This window comes from Pleurodeles waltl, chromosome 6 (genome assembly GCF_031143425.1).
Source record: "Pleurodeles waltl isolate 20211129_DDA chromosome 6, aPleWal1.hap1.20221129, whole genome shotgun sequence".
NCBI lineage: Eukaryota > Metazoa > Chordata > Amphibia > Caudata > Salamandridae > Pleurodeles > Pleurodeles waltl.
The window spans coordinates 80,307,219-80,324,107 of record NC_090445.1 but is presented as its reverse complement, the minus strand read 5'-3'; the positions used below and the strand labels follow the sequence as shown (position 1 = coordinate 80,324,107).

The 16,889-nt window shown below is 52.0% G+C and overlaps 7 non-coding genes across 7 annotated transcripts; all 7 read right to left on the bottom strand.

The window, feature by feature from the left end:
* Positions 1 to 2,837: 2,837 nt before the first annotated feature.
* TRNAK-CUU (transfer RNA lysine (anticodon CUU)) lies at positions 2,838 to 2,910 on the bottom strand. The gene has a single exon. It is a non-coding gene; the product is annotated as a tRNA-Lys (tRNA).
* A 743-nt stretch (positions 2,911 to 3,653) lies between these two features.
* TRNAK-CUU (transfer RNA lysine (anticodon CUU)) lies at positions 3,654 to 3,726 on the bottom strand. The gene has a single exon. It is a non-coding gene; the product is annotated as a tRNA-Lys (tRNA).
* Positions 3,727 to 4,467: 741 nt separating this feature from the next.
* On the bottom strand, positions 4,468 to 4,540 carry TRNAK-CUU (transfer RNA lysine (anticodon CUU)). Its single transcript has one exon. It is a non-coding gene; the product is annotated as a tRNA-Lys (tRNA).
* A 4,814-nt stretch (positions 4,541 to 9,354) lies between these two features.
* TRNAK-UUU (transfer RNA lysine (anticodon UUU)) lies at positions 9,355 to 9,427 on the bottom strand. The gene has a single exon. It is a non-coding gene; the product is annotated as a tRNA-Lys (tRNA).
* A 3,192-nt stretch (positions 9,428 to 12,619) lies between these two features.
* TRNAK-UUU (transfer RNA lysine (anticodon UUU)) lies at positions 12,620 to 12,692 on the bottom strand. The gene has a single exon. It is a non-coding gene; the product is annotated as a tRNA-Lys (tRNA).
* Positions 12,693 to 13,433: 741 nt separating this feature from the next.
* Positions 13,434 to 13,506, bottom strand: TRNAK-CUU (transfer RNA lysine (anticodon CUU)). The gene has a single exon. It is a non-coding gene; the product is annotated as a tRNA-Lys (tRNA).
* Positions 13,507 to 15,064: 1,558 nt separating this feature from the next.
* TRNAK-CUU (transfer RNA lysine (anticodon CUU)) lies at positions 15,065 to 15,137 on the bottom strand. The gene has a single exon. It is a non-coding gene; the product is annotated as a tRNA-Lys (tRNA).
* Between the last annotated feature and the right edge of the window lie 1,752 nt (positions 15,138 to 16,889).

Genomic DNA, 16,889 nt, shown 5'->3' with positions numbered 1-16,889 from the left:
TTTTTGAAAGGATGGGGGGGGGGACAGGACGGACCGGAGCGGACTCCGAGCTCGCTGTAAGCACGGGCGGCTCAGGCTAGGAAAGGGCGCAGGAAAGGCTGGGCCTAGGACCGCTCCCAGCGGCGCCTCCCAGGGAGGGAAGTTCTGCGTTGTGTGGAGTCCTGTGGGAATCGTGAATCAAACTGCAGGATGTGTGTGTCGTTTTAAGCCTCCGCGAAATATCTGAAAAAGGTGAGAGTTAATGTTAAACCCGAAAATGGAGAAGCTTTTAAAAAGCGTCACGCCCAACGTGGGGCTCGAACCCACAACCCTGAGATTAAGAGTCTCATGCTCTACCGACGTAGCTAGCCAGGCTGCTGTGCCTATGTCATTTCACACACCCTCTGTGTGTTCTTTGTGAGGAAGTAGTGTGTGGTTATCCCAGGAGGCCCCTTTGTTTCATTTTCTCTGCTGCTGACTCGATACAGGCACCTTTCTCTTTCTCCATCTCTCGCTCTACCCCAGTCTTATGTCCCCATCAGTCTCTCTGGAGCTCACTCTGGTACATACATGCATCTGTCCTCTCAACCTGTCTCTGGGCACATACTTGAATGTCCAGTAGAGAACAGTGTGAACTCTCCCTGTTTCGCGAGGTGGCAGTCAGCCTCCAGAGCGGTGTTCGGGAGGTTGCCGGAATTTCCGAGCGGTGTAAGGCGCCACATTCAAGAGCAGTATCTTCCCCACTCCCGTGATCAATTCCCGCTGGCGACATAAAGTAGTTTTCATACCTACTTTAATCATAACACCAGTGGGGATGAGACCTTAAACTCCTCTTTTTGAAAGGATGGGGGGGGACAGGACGGACCGGAGCGGACTCCGAGCTCGCTGTAAGCACTAGCGGCTCAGGCTAGGAAAGAGCGCAGGAAAGGCTGGGCCTAGGACCGCTCCCAGCGGCGCCTCCCAGGGCGGGAAGTGCTGCGTTGTGTGGAGTCCTGTGGGAATCGTGAGGCAAACGGCAGGATGTGTGTGTGTGTGTCGTTTTAAGCCTCAGCGAAATATCTGAAAAAGGTGAGAGTTAATGTTAAACCCGAAAATGGAGAAGCCTTTAAAAAGCATCACCCCGAACGTGGGGCTCAAACCCACGACCCCGAGATTAAGAGTCTCATGCTCTACCGACTGAGCTAGCCAGGCTGCTATGCCTATGTCATTTCACACACCCTCTGTGTGTTCTTTGTGAGGAAGTAGTGTGTGGTTATCCCAGGAAGCCCCTTTGTTTCATTTTCTCTGCTGCTGACTCGACACAGGCACCTTTCTCTTTCTCTTTCTCCATCTCTCGCTCTACTCCAGTCTTATGTCCCCATCAGTCTCTCTGGAGCTCACTCTGGTACATACATGCATCTGTCGTCTCAACCTGTCTCTGGGCACATACTTAAATGTCCAGTAGAGAACAGTGTGAACTCTCCCTGTTTCGCGAGGTGGCAGTCAGCCTCCAGAGACGTGTTCCGTAGGCTCAACCTGTCTCTGGGCACATACTTAAATGTCCAGTAGAGAACAGTGTGAACTCTCCCTGTTTCGCGAGGAGGCAGTCAGCCTCCAGAGCCGTGTTCCGTAGGCTGCTGGAATGGCCGAGCGGTGTAAGGCGCCACGTTCAAGAGCAGTATCTTCCCCAGTACCGTGATCAAATCCCGCTGTTGACATAAAGTAGTTTTCATACATACTTTAATCATAACACCAGCGGGGATTAGACCTTAAACTCCTCTTTTTGAAAGGATGGGGGGGACAGGACGGACCGAAGCGGACTCCGAGCTCGCTGTAAGCACGGGCGGCTCAGGCTAGGAAAGGACGCAGGAAAGGCTCAGCCTAGGACCGCTCCCAGCGGCGCCTCCCAGGGCAGGAAGTGCTGCATTGTGTGGAGTCCTGTGGGAATCGTGAGGCAAACTGCAGGATGTGTGTGTGTGTAGTTTTAAGCCCCAGCGAAATATATCTAAAAAAGGTGAGAGTTAATGTTAAACCCGAAAATGGAGAAGCCTTTAAAAAGCATCACGCCCAACGTGGGGCTCAAACCCACAACCCTGAGATTAAGAGTCTCATGCTCTACCGACTGAGCTAGCCGGGCTGCTGTGCCTATGTCATTTCACACACCCTCTGTGTGTTCTTTGTGAGGAAGTAGTGTGTGGTTATCCCAGGAGGCCCCTAGGTTTCATTTTCTCTGCTGCTGACTCGATACAGGCACCTTTCTCTTTCTCCATCTCTCGCTCTACTCCAGTCTTATGTCCCCATCAGTCTCTCTGGAGCTCACTCTAGTACATACATGCATCTGTCGTCTCAACCTGTCTCTGGGCACATACTTAAATGTCCAGTAGAGAACAGTGTGAACTCTCCCTGTTTCGCGAGGTGGCAGTCAGCCTCCAGAGCCGTGTTTTGGAGGCTGCCGGAATGGCTGAGCGGTGTAAGCCGCCGCATTCAAGAGCAGTATCTTCCCCAGTCCTGTGATAAAATCCCGCTGCCGACATAAAGTAGTTTTCATACCTACTTTAATCATAACACCAGCGGGGATGAGACATTAAACTCCTCTTTTTGAAAGGATGGGTGGGGGACAGGACGGACCGGAGCGGACTGCGACCTCGCTGTAACCACGGGCGGCTCAGGCTAGGAAAGGGCACAGGAAAGGCTCGGCCTAGGACCGCTCCCAGCGGCGCCTCCCAGGGCTGGAAGTGCTGCGTTGTGTGGAGTCCTGTGGGAATCGTGAGGCAAACTGCAGGATGTGTGTTTGTGTAGTTTTATGCCTCAGCGAAATATCTGAAAAAGGTGAGAGTTAATGTTAAACCCGAAAATGGAGAAGCCTTTAAAAAGCATCACGCCCAACGTGGGGCTCGAACCCACGACCCTGAGATTAAGAGTCTCATGCTCTACCAACTGAGCGAGCCGGGCTGCTGTGCCTATGTCATTTCACACACCCTCTGTGTGTTCTTTGTGAGGAAGTAGTGTGTGGTTATCCCAGGAGGCCCCTTTGTTTCATTTTCTCTGAGGCTGACTCGACACAGGCATCTTTCTCTTTCTCCATCTCTCGCTCTACCCCAGTCTTATGTCCCCATCAGTCTCTCTGGAGCTCACTCTGGTACATACATGCATCTGTCCTCTCAACCTGTCTCTGGGCACATACTTGAATGTCCAGTAGAGAACACGTGAACTCTCCCTGTTTCGCGAGGTGGCAGTCAGCCTCCAGAGCCGTGTTTGGGAGGCTGCCGGAATTTCCGAGCGGTGTAAGGCGCCACATTCAAGAGCAGTATCTTCCCCAATCCCGTAATCAATTCCCGCTGCCGACATAAAGTAGTTTTCATACCTACTTTAATCATAACACCAGCGGGGATTAGACCTTAAACTCCTCTTTTTGAAAGGATGGGGGGGACAGGACGGACCGGAGCGGACTCCGAGCTCGCTGTAAGCACGGGCGGCTCAGGCTAGGAAAGGGCGCAGGAATGGCTCGGCCTAGGACCGCTCCCAGCGGTGCCTCCCAGGGTGGGAAGTGCTGCGTTGTGTGGAGTCCTGTGGGAATCGTGAGGGAAACTGCAGGATGTGTGTGTGTGTGTGTAGCTTTAAGCCTCAGCGAAATATCTGAAAAAGGTGAGAGTTAATGTTAAACCCAAAAATGGATAAGCCTTTAAAAAGCATCACGCTCAACGTGGGGCTCGAACCCACGACCATGAGATTAAGAGTCTCATGCTCTACCGACTGAGCTAGCCGGGCTGGTATGTCTATGTCATTTCACACATCCTCTGTGTGTTCTTTGTGAGGAAGTAGTGTGTGGATATCCCAGGAGGCCCCTTTGGTTCATTTTCTCTGCTGCTGACTCGACACAGGCACCTTTCTCTTTCTCCATCTCTCGCTCTACCCCAGTCTTACGTCCCCATCAGTCTCTCTGGAGCTCACTCTGGTACATACACGCATCTGTCCTCTCAACCTGTCTCTGGGCACATACTTAAATGTCCAGTAGAGAACAGTGTGAACTCTCCCTGTTTCGCGAGGTGGCAGTCAGCCTCCAGAGCTGTGCTCCAAAGGCTGCCGGAATGGCCGAGCGGTGTAAGGTGCCACATTCAAGAGCAGTATCTTCCCCAGTCCTGTGATCAAATCCCGCTGACGACATAAAGCAGTTTTTATACCTACTTTAATCATAACACCAGCGGGGATGAGACCTTAAACTCCTCTTTTTGAAAGGATGGGGGGGGACAGGACGGACCGGAGCGGACTCCGAGCTCGCTGTAAGCACGGGCGGCTCAGGCTAGGAAAGGACGCAGGAAAGGCTCAGCCTAGGACCACTCCCAGTGGCGCCTCCCAGGGCGGGAAGTGCTGCGTTGTGTGGAGTCCTGTGGGAATCGTGAGGCAAACTGCAGGATGTGTGTTTGTGTAGTTTTAAGCCTCAGCGAAATATCTGAAAAAAGTGAGAGTTAATTTTAAACCCGAAAATGGAGAAGCCTTTAAAAAGCATCATGCCCAATGTGGGGCTCGAACCCACGACCCTGAGATTAAGAGTCTCATGCTCTACCGACTGAGCTAGCCAGGCTGCTATGTCTATGTCATTTCACACACCCTCTGTGTGTTCTTTGTGAGGAAGAAGTGTGTGGTTATCCCAGGAGGCCCCTTTGTTTCACTTTCTCTGCTGCTGACTCGACACAGGCACCTTTCTCTTTCTCTATCTCTCGCTCTACCCCAGTCTTATGTCCCCATCAGTCTGTCTGGAGCTCACTCTGGTAAATACATGCATCTGTCCTCTCAACCTGTCTCTGGGCACATACTTAAATGTCCAGTAGAGAACAGTGTGACCTCTCCCTGTTTCGCGAGGTGGCAGTCAGCCTCCAGAGCTGTGTTTCAGCGGCTGCCGGAATGGCTGAGCGGTGTAAGGCGCCACATTCAAGAGCAGTATTTTCCCCGGTCCCGTGATCAAATCCCGCTGCCGACATAAAGTAGTTTTCATACCTACTTAAATCATAACACCAGTGGGGATGAGACCTTAAACTCCTCTTTTTGAAAGGATGGGGGGGGGACAGGACGGACCGGAGCGGACTCCGAGCTCGCTGTAAGCACGGGCGGCTCAGGCTAGAAAAGGGCGCAGGAAAGGGTCGGCCTAGGATCGCTCCCAGCGGCGCCTCCCAGGGTGGGAAGTGCTGCGTTGTGTGGAGTCCTGTGGGAATTGTGAGGCAAACTGCAGGATGTGTGTGTGTGTAGTTTTAAGCCTCAGCGAAATATCTGAAAAAGGTGAGAGTTGATGTTAAACCCGAAAATGGAGAAGCCTTTAAAAAGCATCACGCCGAACATGGGGCTCGGACCCACGACCCTGAGATTAAGAGTCTCATGCTCTACCGACTGAGCTAGCCAGGCTACTGTGCCTATGTCTTTTCACACACCCTCTGTGTGTTCTTTGTGAGGAAGTAGTGTGTGGGTATCCCAGGAGGCCCCTTTGTTTCATTTTCTCTGCTGCTGACTCGACACAGGCATCTTTCTCTTTCTCCATCTCTCGCTCTACCCCAGTCTTATGTCTCCATCAGACTCTCTGGAGCTCACTCTGGTACATCCATGCATCTGTCCTCTCAACCTGTCTCTGGGCACATACTTGAATGTCCATTAGAGAACAGTGTGAACTCTCCCTGTTTTGCGAGGTGGCAGTCAGCTTCCAGAGCCATGTTCCATAGGCTGCCGGAATGGCCGAGCGGTGTAAGGTGCCACATTCAAGAGCAGTATCTTCCCCAGTCCCGTGATCAAATCCCACTGCCGACATAAAGTAGTTTTTATACCAACTTTAATCATAACACCAGCGGGGATGAGACCTTAAACTCCTCTTTTTGAAAGGATGGGGGGGGACAGGACGGACCGGAGCGGACTCCGACCTCGCTGTAAACACGGGCGGCTCAGGCTAGGAAAGGGCGCAGGAAAGGCTCGGCCTAGGACCGCTCCCAGCGGCGCCTCCCAGGGCGGGAAGTGCTGCATTGTGTAGAGTCCTGTGGGAATCGTGAGGCAAACGGCAGGATGTGTGTGTGTGTGTAGTTTTAAGCCTCAGCGAAATATCTGAAAAAGGTGAGAGTTAATGTTAAACCCGAAAATGGAGAAGCCTTTAAAAAGCATCACGCCCAACAGGGGGCTCAAACCCACGACCCTGACCTTAAGAGTCTCATGCTCTACCGACTGAGCTAGCCGGTCTGCTGTCCCTATGTCATTTCACACACCCTCTGCGTGTTCTTTGTGAGGAAGTAGTGTGTGGTTATCCCAGGAGGACCCTTTGTTTCATTTTCTCTGCTGCTGATTCGACACAGGCACCTTTCTCTTTTTCCATCTCTCGCTCTACCCCAGTCTTATGTCCCCATCAGTCTCTCTGGAGCTCACTCTGGTACATACATGCATCTGTCCTCTCAACCTGTCTCTGGGCACATACTTGAATGTCCAGTAGAGAACAGTGTGAACTCTCCCTGTTTCGCGAGGTGGCAGTCAGCCTCCAGAGCCGTGTTCGGGAGGCTGCCGGAATTTCCGAGCGGTGTAAGGCGCCACATTCAAGAGCAGTATCTTCCCCAGTCCCGTGATCAATTCCCGCTGCCGACTTAAAGTAGTTTTCATACCTATTTTAATCATAACACCAGCGGGGTTGAGACCTTAAACTCCTCTTTTTGAAAGGATGGGGGGGAGACAGGACGGACCGGAGCGGACTCCGAGCTCGCTGTAAGCACGGGCGGCTCAGGCTAGGAAAGGGCGCAGGAAAGGCTCAGCCTAGGATCGCTCCCAGCGGCGCCTCCCAGGGTGGGAAGTGCTGCGTTGTGTGGAGTCCTGTGGGAATTGTGAGGCAAACTGCAGGATGTGTGTGTGTGTAGTTTTAAGCCTCAGCGAAATATCTGAAAAAGGTGAGAGTTAATGTTAAACCCCAAAATGGATAAGCCTTTAAAAGAAATCACACCCAAAGTGGGGCTCGAACCCACGACCCTGAGATTAAGAGTCTCATGCTCTAGGGACTGAGCTAGCCGGGCTGCTGTGCCTATGTCATTTCACTCATCCTCTGTGTGTTCTTTGTGAGGAAGTAGTGTGTGGTTATTCCAGGAGGCCCCTTTGTTTCATTTTCTCTGCTGCTGACTCGACACAGGCACCTTTCTCTTTCTCCATCTCTCGCTCTACCCCAGTCTTATGTCCCCATCGGTCTCTCTGGAGCTCACTCTGGTACTTACATGCATCTGTCCTCTCAACCTGTCTCTGGGCACATACTTAAATGTCCAGTAGAGAACAGTGTGAACTCTCCCTGTTTCGCGAGGTGGCAGTCAGCTTCCACAGCCATATCCTGGAGGCTGCCGGAATGGCCGAGCAGTGTAAGGTGCCACATTTAAGAGCAGTATCTTCCCCAGTCCCGTGATCAAATCCCGCTGCCGACATAAAGTAGTTTTCATACCTACTTTAATCATAACACCAGCGGGGATGAGACCTTAAACTCCTCTTTTTGAAAAGATGGGGGGGACAGGACGGACCGTAGCGGACTCCGAGCTCGCTGTAAGCACGGGCGGCTCAGGCTAGGAAAGGGCGCAGGAAAGGCTCGGCCTAGGACCGCTCCCAGCGGCGCCTCCCAGAGCGGGAAGTGCTGCGTTGTGTGGAGTCCTGTGGGAATTGTGAGGCAAACTGCAGGATGTGTGTGTGTGTAGTTTTAAGCCTCAGCGAAATATCTGAAAAACGTGAGAGTTAATGTTAAACCCGAAAATGGAGAAGTCTTTAAAAAGCATCACGACCAAAGTGTGGCTCGAATGCACAACCCTGAGATTAAGAGCCTCATGCTCTACCTACTGAGCTAGCTGGGCTGCAGTGCGTATTTCATTTCACACACCCTCTGTGTGCTCTTTGTGAGGAAGTAGTGTGTGGATATCCCAGGAGGCCCCTTTGTTTCATTTTCTCTGCTGCTGACTCGACACAGGCACCTTTCTCTTTCTCCATCTCTCGCTCTACCCCAGTCTTATGTCCCCATCAGTCTCTCTGGAGCTCACTCTGGTACATACATGCATCTGTCCTCTCAACCTGTCTCTGGGCACATACTTAAATGTCCAGTAGAGAACAGTGTGAACTCTCCCTGTTTCGCGAGGTGGAAGTCAGCCTCCAGAGCCGTGTTCCGGAGGCTGCCGGAATGGCTGAGCGGTGTAAGCTGCCACATTCAAGAGCAGTATCTTCCCCAGTCCCGTAATGAAATCCCACTGCCGACATAAAGTAGTTTTCATACCTACTTTAATCATAACACCTGCGGGGATGAGACTTTAAACTCCTCTTTTTGAAAGGATGGGGGGGACAGGATGGACCGGAGCGGACTCCGAGCTCGCTGTAAGCACGGGCGGCTCAGGCTAGGAAAGGGCGCAGGAAAGGCTGGGCCTAGGACCGCTCCCAGCGGCGCCTCCCAGGGAGGGAAGTTCTGCGTTGTGTGGAGTCCTGTGGGAATCGTGAATCAAACTGCAGGATGTGTGTGTGTGTCGTTTTAAGCCTCAGCGAAATATCTGAAAAAGGTGAGAGTTAATGTTAAACCCGAAAATGGAGAAGCTTTTAAAAAGCGTCACGCCCAATGTGGGGCTCGACCCCATAACCCTGAGATTAAGAGTCTCATGCTCTACCGACGTAGCTAGCCAGGCTGCTGTGCCTATGTCATTTCACACACCCTCTGTGTGTTCTTTGTGAGGAAGTAGTGTGTGGTTATCCCAGGAGGCCCCTTTGTTTCATTTTCTCTGCTGCTGACTCGATACAGGCACCTTTCTCTTTCTCCATCTCTCGCTCTACCCCAGTCTTATGTCCCCATCAGTCTCTCTGGAGCTCACTCTGGTACATACATGCATCTGTCCTCTCAACCTGTCTCTGGGCACATACTTGAATGTCCAGTAGAGAACAGTGTGAACTCTCCCTGTTTCGCGAGGTGGCAGTCAGCCTCCAGAGCCGTGTTCGGGAGGCTGCCGGAATTTCCGAGCGGTGTAAGGCGCCACATTCAAGAGCAGTATCTTCCCCACTCCCGTGATCAATTCCCGCTGCCGACATAAAGTAGTTTTCATACCTACTTTAATCATAACACCAGTGGGGATGAGACCTTAAACTCCTCTTTTTGAAAGGATGGGGGGGGCAGAACGGACCGGAGCGGACTCCGAGCTCGCTGTAAGCACGAGCGGCTCAGGCTAGGAAAGAGCGCAGGAAAGGCTGGGCCTAGGACCGCTCCCAGCGGCGCCTCCCAGGGCGGGAAGTGCTGCGTTGTGTGGAGTCCTGTGGGAATCGTGAGGCAAACGGCAGGATGTGTGTGTGTGTGTCGTTTTAAGCCTCAGCGAAATATCTGAAAAAGGTGAGAGTTAATGTTAAACCCGAAAATGGAGAAGCCTTTAAAAAGCATCACGCCCAACATTGGGCTCGAACCCACGACCCTGAGATTAAAAGTCTCATGCTCTACCGACTGAGCTAGCCGGGCTGCTGTGCCTTTGGTATTTCACAAACCCTCTGTGTGTTCTTTGTGAGGAAGTAGTGTGTGGTTATCCCAGGAGGCCCCTTTGTTTCATTTTCTCTGCTGCTGACTCGACACAGGCACCTTTCTCTTTCTCCATCTCTCGCTCTACCCCAGTCTTATGTCCCCATCAGTCTCTCTGGAGCTCACTCTGGTACATACATGCATCTGTCCTCTCAACCTGTCTCTGGGCACATACTTGAATGTCCAGTAGAGAACAGTGTGAACTCTCACTGTTTTGTGAGGTGGCAGTCAGCTTCCAGAGCCATGTTCCAGAGGCTGCCGAAATGGCTGAGCGGTGTAAGGTGCCCCATTCAAGAGCAGTATCTTCCCCAGTCCCGTGATCAATTCCCGCTGCCGACATAAAGTAGTTTTCATACCTACTTTAATCATAACACCAGCGGGGTTGAGACCTTAAACTCCTCTTTTTGAAAGGATGGGGGGGAGACAGGACGGACCGGAGCAGACTCCGAGCTCACTGTAAGCACGGGCGGCTCAGGCTAGAAAAGGGCGCAGGAAAGGCTCGGCCTAGGACCGCTCCCAGCGGCGCCTCCCAGGGTGTGAAGTGCTGCGTTGTGTGGAGTCCTGAGGGAATTGTGAGGCAAACTGCAGGATGTGTGTGTGTGTAGTTTTAAGCCTCAGCGAAATATCTGAAAAAGGTGAGAGTTGATGTTAAACCCAAGAATGGAGAATCCTTTAAAAAGCATCACGCCCAACATGGGGCTCAAACCCACAACCCTGAGATTAAGAGTCTAATGCTCTACCAACTGAGCTAGCCAGGCTACTGTGCCTATATCTTTTCACACACCCTCTGTGTGTTCTTTGTGAGGAAGTAGTGTGTGGTTATCCCAGGAGGCCCCTTTGTTTCATTTTCTCTGCTGCTGACTCGACACAGGCATCTTTCTCTTTCTCCATCTCTCGCTCTACCCCAGTCTTATGTCTCCATCAGTCTCTCTGGAGCTCACTCTGGTACATCCATGCATCTGTCCTCTCAACCTGTCTCTGGGCACATACTTAAATGTCCAGTAGAGAACAGTGTGACCTCTCACTGTTTCGTGAGGTGGCAGTCAGCCTCCAGAGGCGTATTTCGGAGGCTGCCGGAATGGCTGAGCGGTGTAAGGCGCCACATTCAAGAGCAGTATCTTCCCCAGTCCTGTGATCAAATCCCGCTACAGAAATAAAGTAGTTTTCATACCTACTTTAATCATAACACCAGTGGGGATGAGACCTTAAACTCCTCTTTTTGAAAGGATGGGGGGGGGACAGGACAGACCGGAGCGGACTCCGAGCTCGCTGTAAGCACGGGCGGCTCAGGCTAGGAAAGGGCGCAGGAAAGGCTGGGCCTAGGACCGCTCCCAGCGGCGCCTCCCAGGGAGGGAAGTTCTGCGTTGTGTGGAGTCCTGTGGGAATCGTGAATCAAACTGCAGGATGTGTGTGTGTGTGTCGTTTTAAGCCTCCACGAAATATCTGAAAAAGGTGAGAGTTAATGTTAAACCCGAAAATGGAGAAGCTTTTAAAAAGCATCACGCCCAACGTGGGGCTCGAACCCACAACCCTGAGATTAAGAGTCTCATGCTCTACCGACGTAGCTAGCCAGGCTGCTGTGCCTATGTCAATTCACACACCCTCTATGTGTTCTTTGTGAGGAAGTAGTGTGTGGTTATCCCAGGAGGCCCCTTTGTTTCATTTTCTCTGCTGCTGACTCGACACAGGCACCTTTCTCTTTCTCCATCTCTCGCTCTACCCCAATCTTATGTCCCCTTCAGTCTCTCTGGAGCTCACTCTGGTGAATAAATGCATCTGTCCTCTCAACCTGTCTCTGGGCACATACTTGAATGTCCAGTAGAGAACAGTGTGAACTCTCACTGTTTTGTGAGGTGGCAGTCAGCTTCCAGAGCCATGTTGCAGAGTCTGCCGGAATGGCCGAGCGGTGTAAGGCTCCACATTCAAGAGCAGTATCTTCCCCAGTCCTGTGATCAAATCCCGCTGCTGACACAAAGTAGTTTTCATACCTACTTTTATCATAACACCAGCAGGGATGAGACTTTAAACTCCTCTTTTTGAAAGGAATGGGGGGGGACAGGACGGACCGGAGCGGACTCCGAGCTCGCTGTAAGCACGGGCGGCTCAGGCTAGGAAAGGGCGCAGGAAAGGCTCGGCATAGGACCGCTCCCAGCGGCGCCTCCCAGGGCGGGAAGTGCTCCGTTGTGTGGAGTCCTGTGGGAATCGTGAGGCAAACTGCAGGATGTGTGTGTGTGTGTAGTTTTAAGCATCAGGAAAATATCTGAAAAAGGTGAGAGTTAATGTTAAACCCGAAAATGGAGAAGCCTTTAAAAGGAATCACGCCCAACATGGGGCTCGAACCCACGACCCTGAGATTAAGAGTCTCATGCTCAACCGACTGAGCTAGTCAGGCTGCTGTGCCTATGTCATTTCACACACCCTCTGTGTGTTCTTTGTGAGGAAGTAGTGTGTGGTTATCCCAGGAGGCCCCTTTGTTTCATTTTCTCTGCTGCTGTCTCGACACAGGCACCTTTCTCTTTCTCCATCTCTCGCTCTACCCCAGTCTTATGTCCCCTTCAGTCTCTCTGGAGCTCACTCTGGTACATACATGCATCTGTCCTCTCAACCTGTCTCTGGGCACATACTTAAGTGTCCAGTAGAGAACAGTGTGAACTCTCCCTGTTTCGCGAGGTGGCAGTCAGCCTCCAGAGATGTGTCCGGAGGCTGCCGGAATGGCCGAGCGGTGTAAGGTGCCACATTCTAGAGCAGTATCTTCCCCAGTCCCGTGGTCAAATCCCGCTGCTGACATAAAGTAGTTTTCATATCTACTTTAATCATAACACCAGCGGGGATGAGACCTTAAACTCCTCTTTTTGAAAGGATGGGGGGGGGGACAGGACGGACCGGAGCGGACTCCGAGCTCGCTGTAAGCACGGGCGGCTCAGGCAAGGAAAGGGCGCAGGAAGGCTTGGCCTAGGACCGCTCCCAGCGGCGCCTCCCAGGGCGGGAAGTGCTGCGTTGTGTGGAGTCCTGTGGGAATCGTGAGGCAAACGGCAAGATGTGTGTGTGTGTGTCGTTTTAAGCCTCAGCGATATATCTGAAAAAGGTGAGAGTTAATGTTAAACCCGAAAATGGAGAAGCCTTTAAAAAGCATCACGCCCAACATTGGGCTCGAACCCACGACCCTGAGATTAAAAGTCTCATGCTCTACCGACTGAGCTAGCCGGGCTGCTGTGCCTTTGGTATTTCACAAACCCTCTGTGTGTTCTTTGTGAGGAAGTAGTGTGTGGTTATCCCAGGAGGCCCCTTTGTTTCATTTTCTCTGCTGCTGACTCGACACAGGCACCTTTCTCTTTCTCCATCTCTCGCTCTACCCCAGTCTTATGTCCCCATCAGTCTCTCTGGAGCTCACTCTGGTACATACATGCATCTGTCCTCTCAACCTGTCTCTGGGCACATACTTGAATGTCCAGTAGAGAACAGTGTGAACTCTCACTGTTTTGTGAGGTGGCAGTCAGCTTCCAGAGCCATGTTCCAGAGGCTGCCGGAATGGCCGAGCGGTGTAAGGTGCCACATTCAAGAGCAGTATCTTCCCCAGTCCCGTGATCAATTCCCGCTGCTGACATTAAGAAGTTTTCACATTACTTTAATCATAACACCAGCGGGGTTGAGACCTTAAACTCCTCTTTTTGAAAGGATGGGGGGGAGACAGGACGGACCGGAGCAGACTCCGAGCTCGCTGTAAGCACGGGTGGCTCAGGCTAGAAAAGGGCGCAGGAAAGGCTCGGCCTAGGACCGCTCCCAGCGGCGCCTCCCAGGGTGTGAAGTGCTGCGTTGTGTGGAGTCCTGTGGGAATTGTGAGGCAAACTGCAGGATGTGTGTGTGTGTAGTTTTAAGCCTCAACGAAATATCTGAAAAAGGTGAGAGTTAATGTTAAACCCGAAAATGGAGAAGCCTTTAAAAAGCATCATGCCCAATGTGGGGCTCGAACCCACGACCCTGAGATTAAGAGTCTCATGCTCTACCGACTGAGCTAGCCAGGCTGCTATGTCTATGTCATTTCACACACCCTCTGTGTGTTCTTTGTGAGGAAGTAGTGTGTGGTTATCCCAGGAGGCCCCTTTGTTTCATTTTCTCTGCTGCTGACTCGACACAGGCACCTTTCTCTTTCTCTATCTCTCGCTCTACCCCAGTCTTATGTCCCCATCAGTCTGTCTGGAGCTCACTCTGGTAAATACATGCATCTGTCCTCTCAACCTGTCTCTGGGCACATACTTAAATATCCAGTAGAGAACAGTGTGACCTCTCCCTGTTTCGCGAGGTGGCAGTCAGCCTCCAGAGCTGTGTTTCAGCGGCTGCCGGAATGGCTGAGCGGTGTAAGGCGCCACATTCAAGAGCAGTATTTTCCCCGGTCCCGTGATCAAATCCCGCTGCCGACATAAAGTAGTTTTCATACCTACTTAAATCATAACACCAGTGGGGATGAGACCTTAAACTCCTCTTTTTGAAAGGATGGGGGGGGGGGGTGACGGACCGGAGCGGACTCCGAGCTCGCTGTAAGCACGGGCGGCTCAGGCTAGAAAAGGGCGCAGGAAAGGGTCGGCCTAGGATCGCTCCCAGCGGCGCCTCCCAGGGTGGGAAGTGCTGCGTTGTGTGGAGTCCTGTGGGAATTGTGAGGCAAACTGCAGGATGTGTGTGTGTGTAGTTTTAAGCCTCAGCGAAATATCTGAAAAAGGTGAGAGTTGATGTTAAACCCGAAAATGGAGAAGCCTTTAAAAAGCATCACGCCGAACATGGGGCTCGGACCCACGACCCTGAGATTAAGAGTCTCATGCTCTACCGACTGAGCTAGCCAGGCTACTGTGCCTATGTCTTTTCACACACCCTCTGTGTGTTCTTTGTGAGGAAGTAGTGTGTGGGTATCCCAGGAGGCCCCTTTGTTTCATTTTCTCTGCTGCTGACTCGACACAGGCATCTTTCTCTTTCTCCATCTCTCGCTCTACCCCAGTCTTATGTCTCCATCAGACTCTCTGGAGCTCACTCTGGTACATCCATGCATCTGTCCTCTCAACCTGTCTCTGGGCACATACTTGAATGTCCATTAGAGAACAGTGTGAACTCTCCCTGTTTTGCGAGGTGGCAGTCAGCTTCCAGAGCCATGTTCCAGAGGCTGCCGGAATGGCCGAGCGGTGTAAGGTGCCACATTCAAGAGCAGTATCTTCCCCAGTCCCGTTATCAAATCCCACTGCCGACATAAAGTAGTTTTTATACCAACTTTAATCATAACACCAGCGGGGATGAGACCTTAAACTCCTCTTTTTGAAAGGATGGGGGGGGACAGGACGGACCGGAGCGGACTCCGACCTCGCTGTAAACACGGGCGGCTCAGGCTAGGAAAGGGCGCAGGAAAGGCTCGGCCTAGGACCGCTCCCAGCGGCGCCTCCCAGGGCGGGAAGTGCTCCGTTGTGTGGAGTCCTGTGGGAATCGTGAGGCAAACTGCAGGATGTGTGTGTGTGTGTAGTTTTAAGCATCAGGAAAATATCTGAAAAAGGTGAGAGTTAATGTTAAACCCGAAAATGGAGAAGCCTTTAAAAGGCATCACGCCCAACATGGGGCTCGAACCCACGACCCTGAGATTAAGAGTCTCATGCTCTACCAACTGAGCTAGCCAGGCTACTGTGCCTATGTCTTTTCACACACCCTCTGTGTGTTCTTTGTGAGGAAGTAGTGTGTGGATATCCCAGGAGGCCCCTTTGTTTCATTTTCTCTGCTGCTGACTCGACACAGGCACCTTTCTCTTTCTCCATCTCTCGCTCTACCCCAGTCTTATGTCCCCATCAGTCTCTCTGGAGCTCACTCTGGTACATACATGCATCTGTCCTCTCAACCTGTCTCTGGGCACATACTTGAATGTCCAGTAGAGAACAGTGTGAACTCTCCCTGTTTCGCGAGGTGGCAGTCAGCCTCCAGAGCGGTGTTCGGGAGGTTGCCGGAATTTCCGAGCGGTGTAAGGCGCCACATTCAAGAGCAGTATCTTCCCCACTCCCGTGATCAATTCCCGCTGGCGACATAAAGTAGTTTTCATACCTACTTTAATCATAACACCAGTGGGGATGAGACCTTAAACTCCTCTTTTTGAAAGGATGGGGGGGGACAGGACGGACCGGAGCGGACTCCGAGCTCGCTGTAAGCACTAGCGGCTCAGGCTAGGAAAGAGCGCAGGAAAGGCTGGGCCTAGGACCGCTCCCAGCGGCGCCTCCCAGGGCGGGAAGTGCTGCGTTGTGTGGAGTCCTGTGGGAATCGTGAGGCAAACGGCAGGATGTGTGTGTGTGTGTCGTTTTAAGCCTCAGCGAAATATCTGAAAAAGGTGAGAGTTAATGTTAAACCCGAAAATGGAGAAGCCTTTAAAAAGCATCACCCCGAACGTGGGGCTCAAACCCACGACCCCGAGATTAAGAGTCTCATGCTCTACCGACTGAGCTAGCCAGGCTGCTATGCCTATGTCATTTCACACACCCTCTGTGTGTTCTTTGTGAGGAAGTAGTGTGTGGTTATCCCAGGAAGCCCCTTTGTTTCATTTTCTCTGCTGCTGACTCGACACAGGCACCTTTCTCTTTCTCCATCTCTCGCTCTACTCCAGTCTTATGTCCCCATCAGTCTCTCTGGAGCTCACTCTGGTACATACATGCATCTGTCGTCTCAACCTGTCTCTGGGCACATACTTAAATGTCCAGTAGAGAACAGTGTGAACTCTCCCTGTTTCGCGAGGTGGCAGTCAGCCTCCAGAGCCGTGTTCCGTAGGCTGCCGGAATGGCCGAGCGGTGTAAGGCGCCACATTCAAGAGCAGTATCTTCCCCAGTACCATGATCAAATCCTGCTGCTGACATAAAGTAGTTTTCATACCTACTTTAATCATAACACCAGAGGGGATGAGACCTTAAACTCCTCTTTTTTAAAGGATGGGGGGGGGGGACAGGACGGACCGGATCGGACTCCGAGCTCGCTGTAAGTACGGGCGGCTCAGGCTAGGAAAGGGTGCAGGAAAGGCTCGGCCTAGGACAGCTCCCAGCGGCGCCTCCCAGGGCAGGAAGTGCTGCGTTGTGTGGAGTCCTGTGGGAATTGTGAGGCAAACTGCAGGATGTGTGTGTGTTTAGTTTTAAGCCTCAGCGAAATATCTGAAAAGGAGAGAGTTAATGTTAAACCCGAAAATGGAGAAGCCTTTAAAAAGCATCACGCCCAACATGGGGCTCAAACCCACGACTCTGAGATTAAGAGTCTCATGCTCTACCAACTGAGCTAGCCGGGCTGCTGTGCCTATGTCATTTCACACACCCTCTGTGTGTTCTTTGTGAGGATTAGTGTGTGGTTATCCCAGGAGGCCCCTTTGTTTCATTTTCTCTGCTGCTGACTCGACACAGGCACCTTT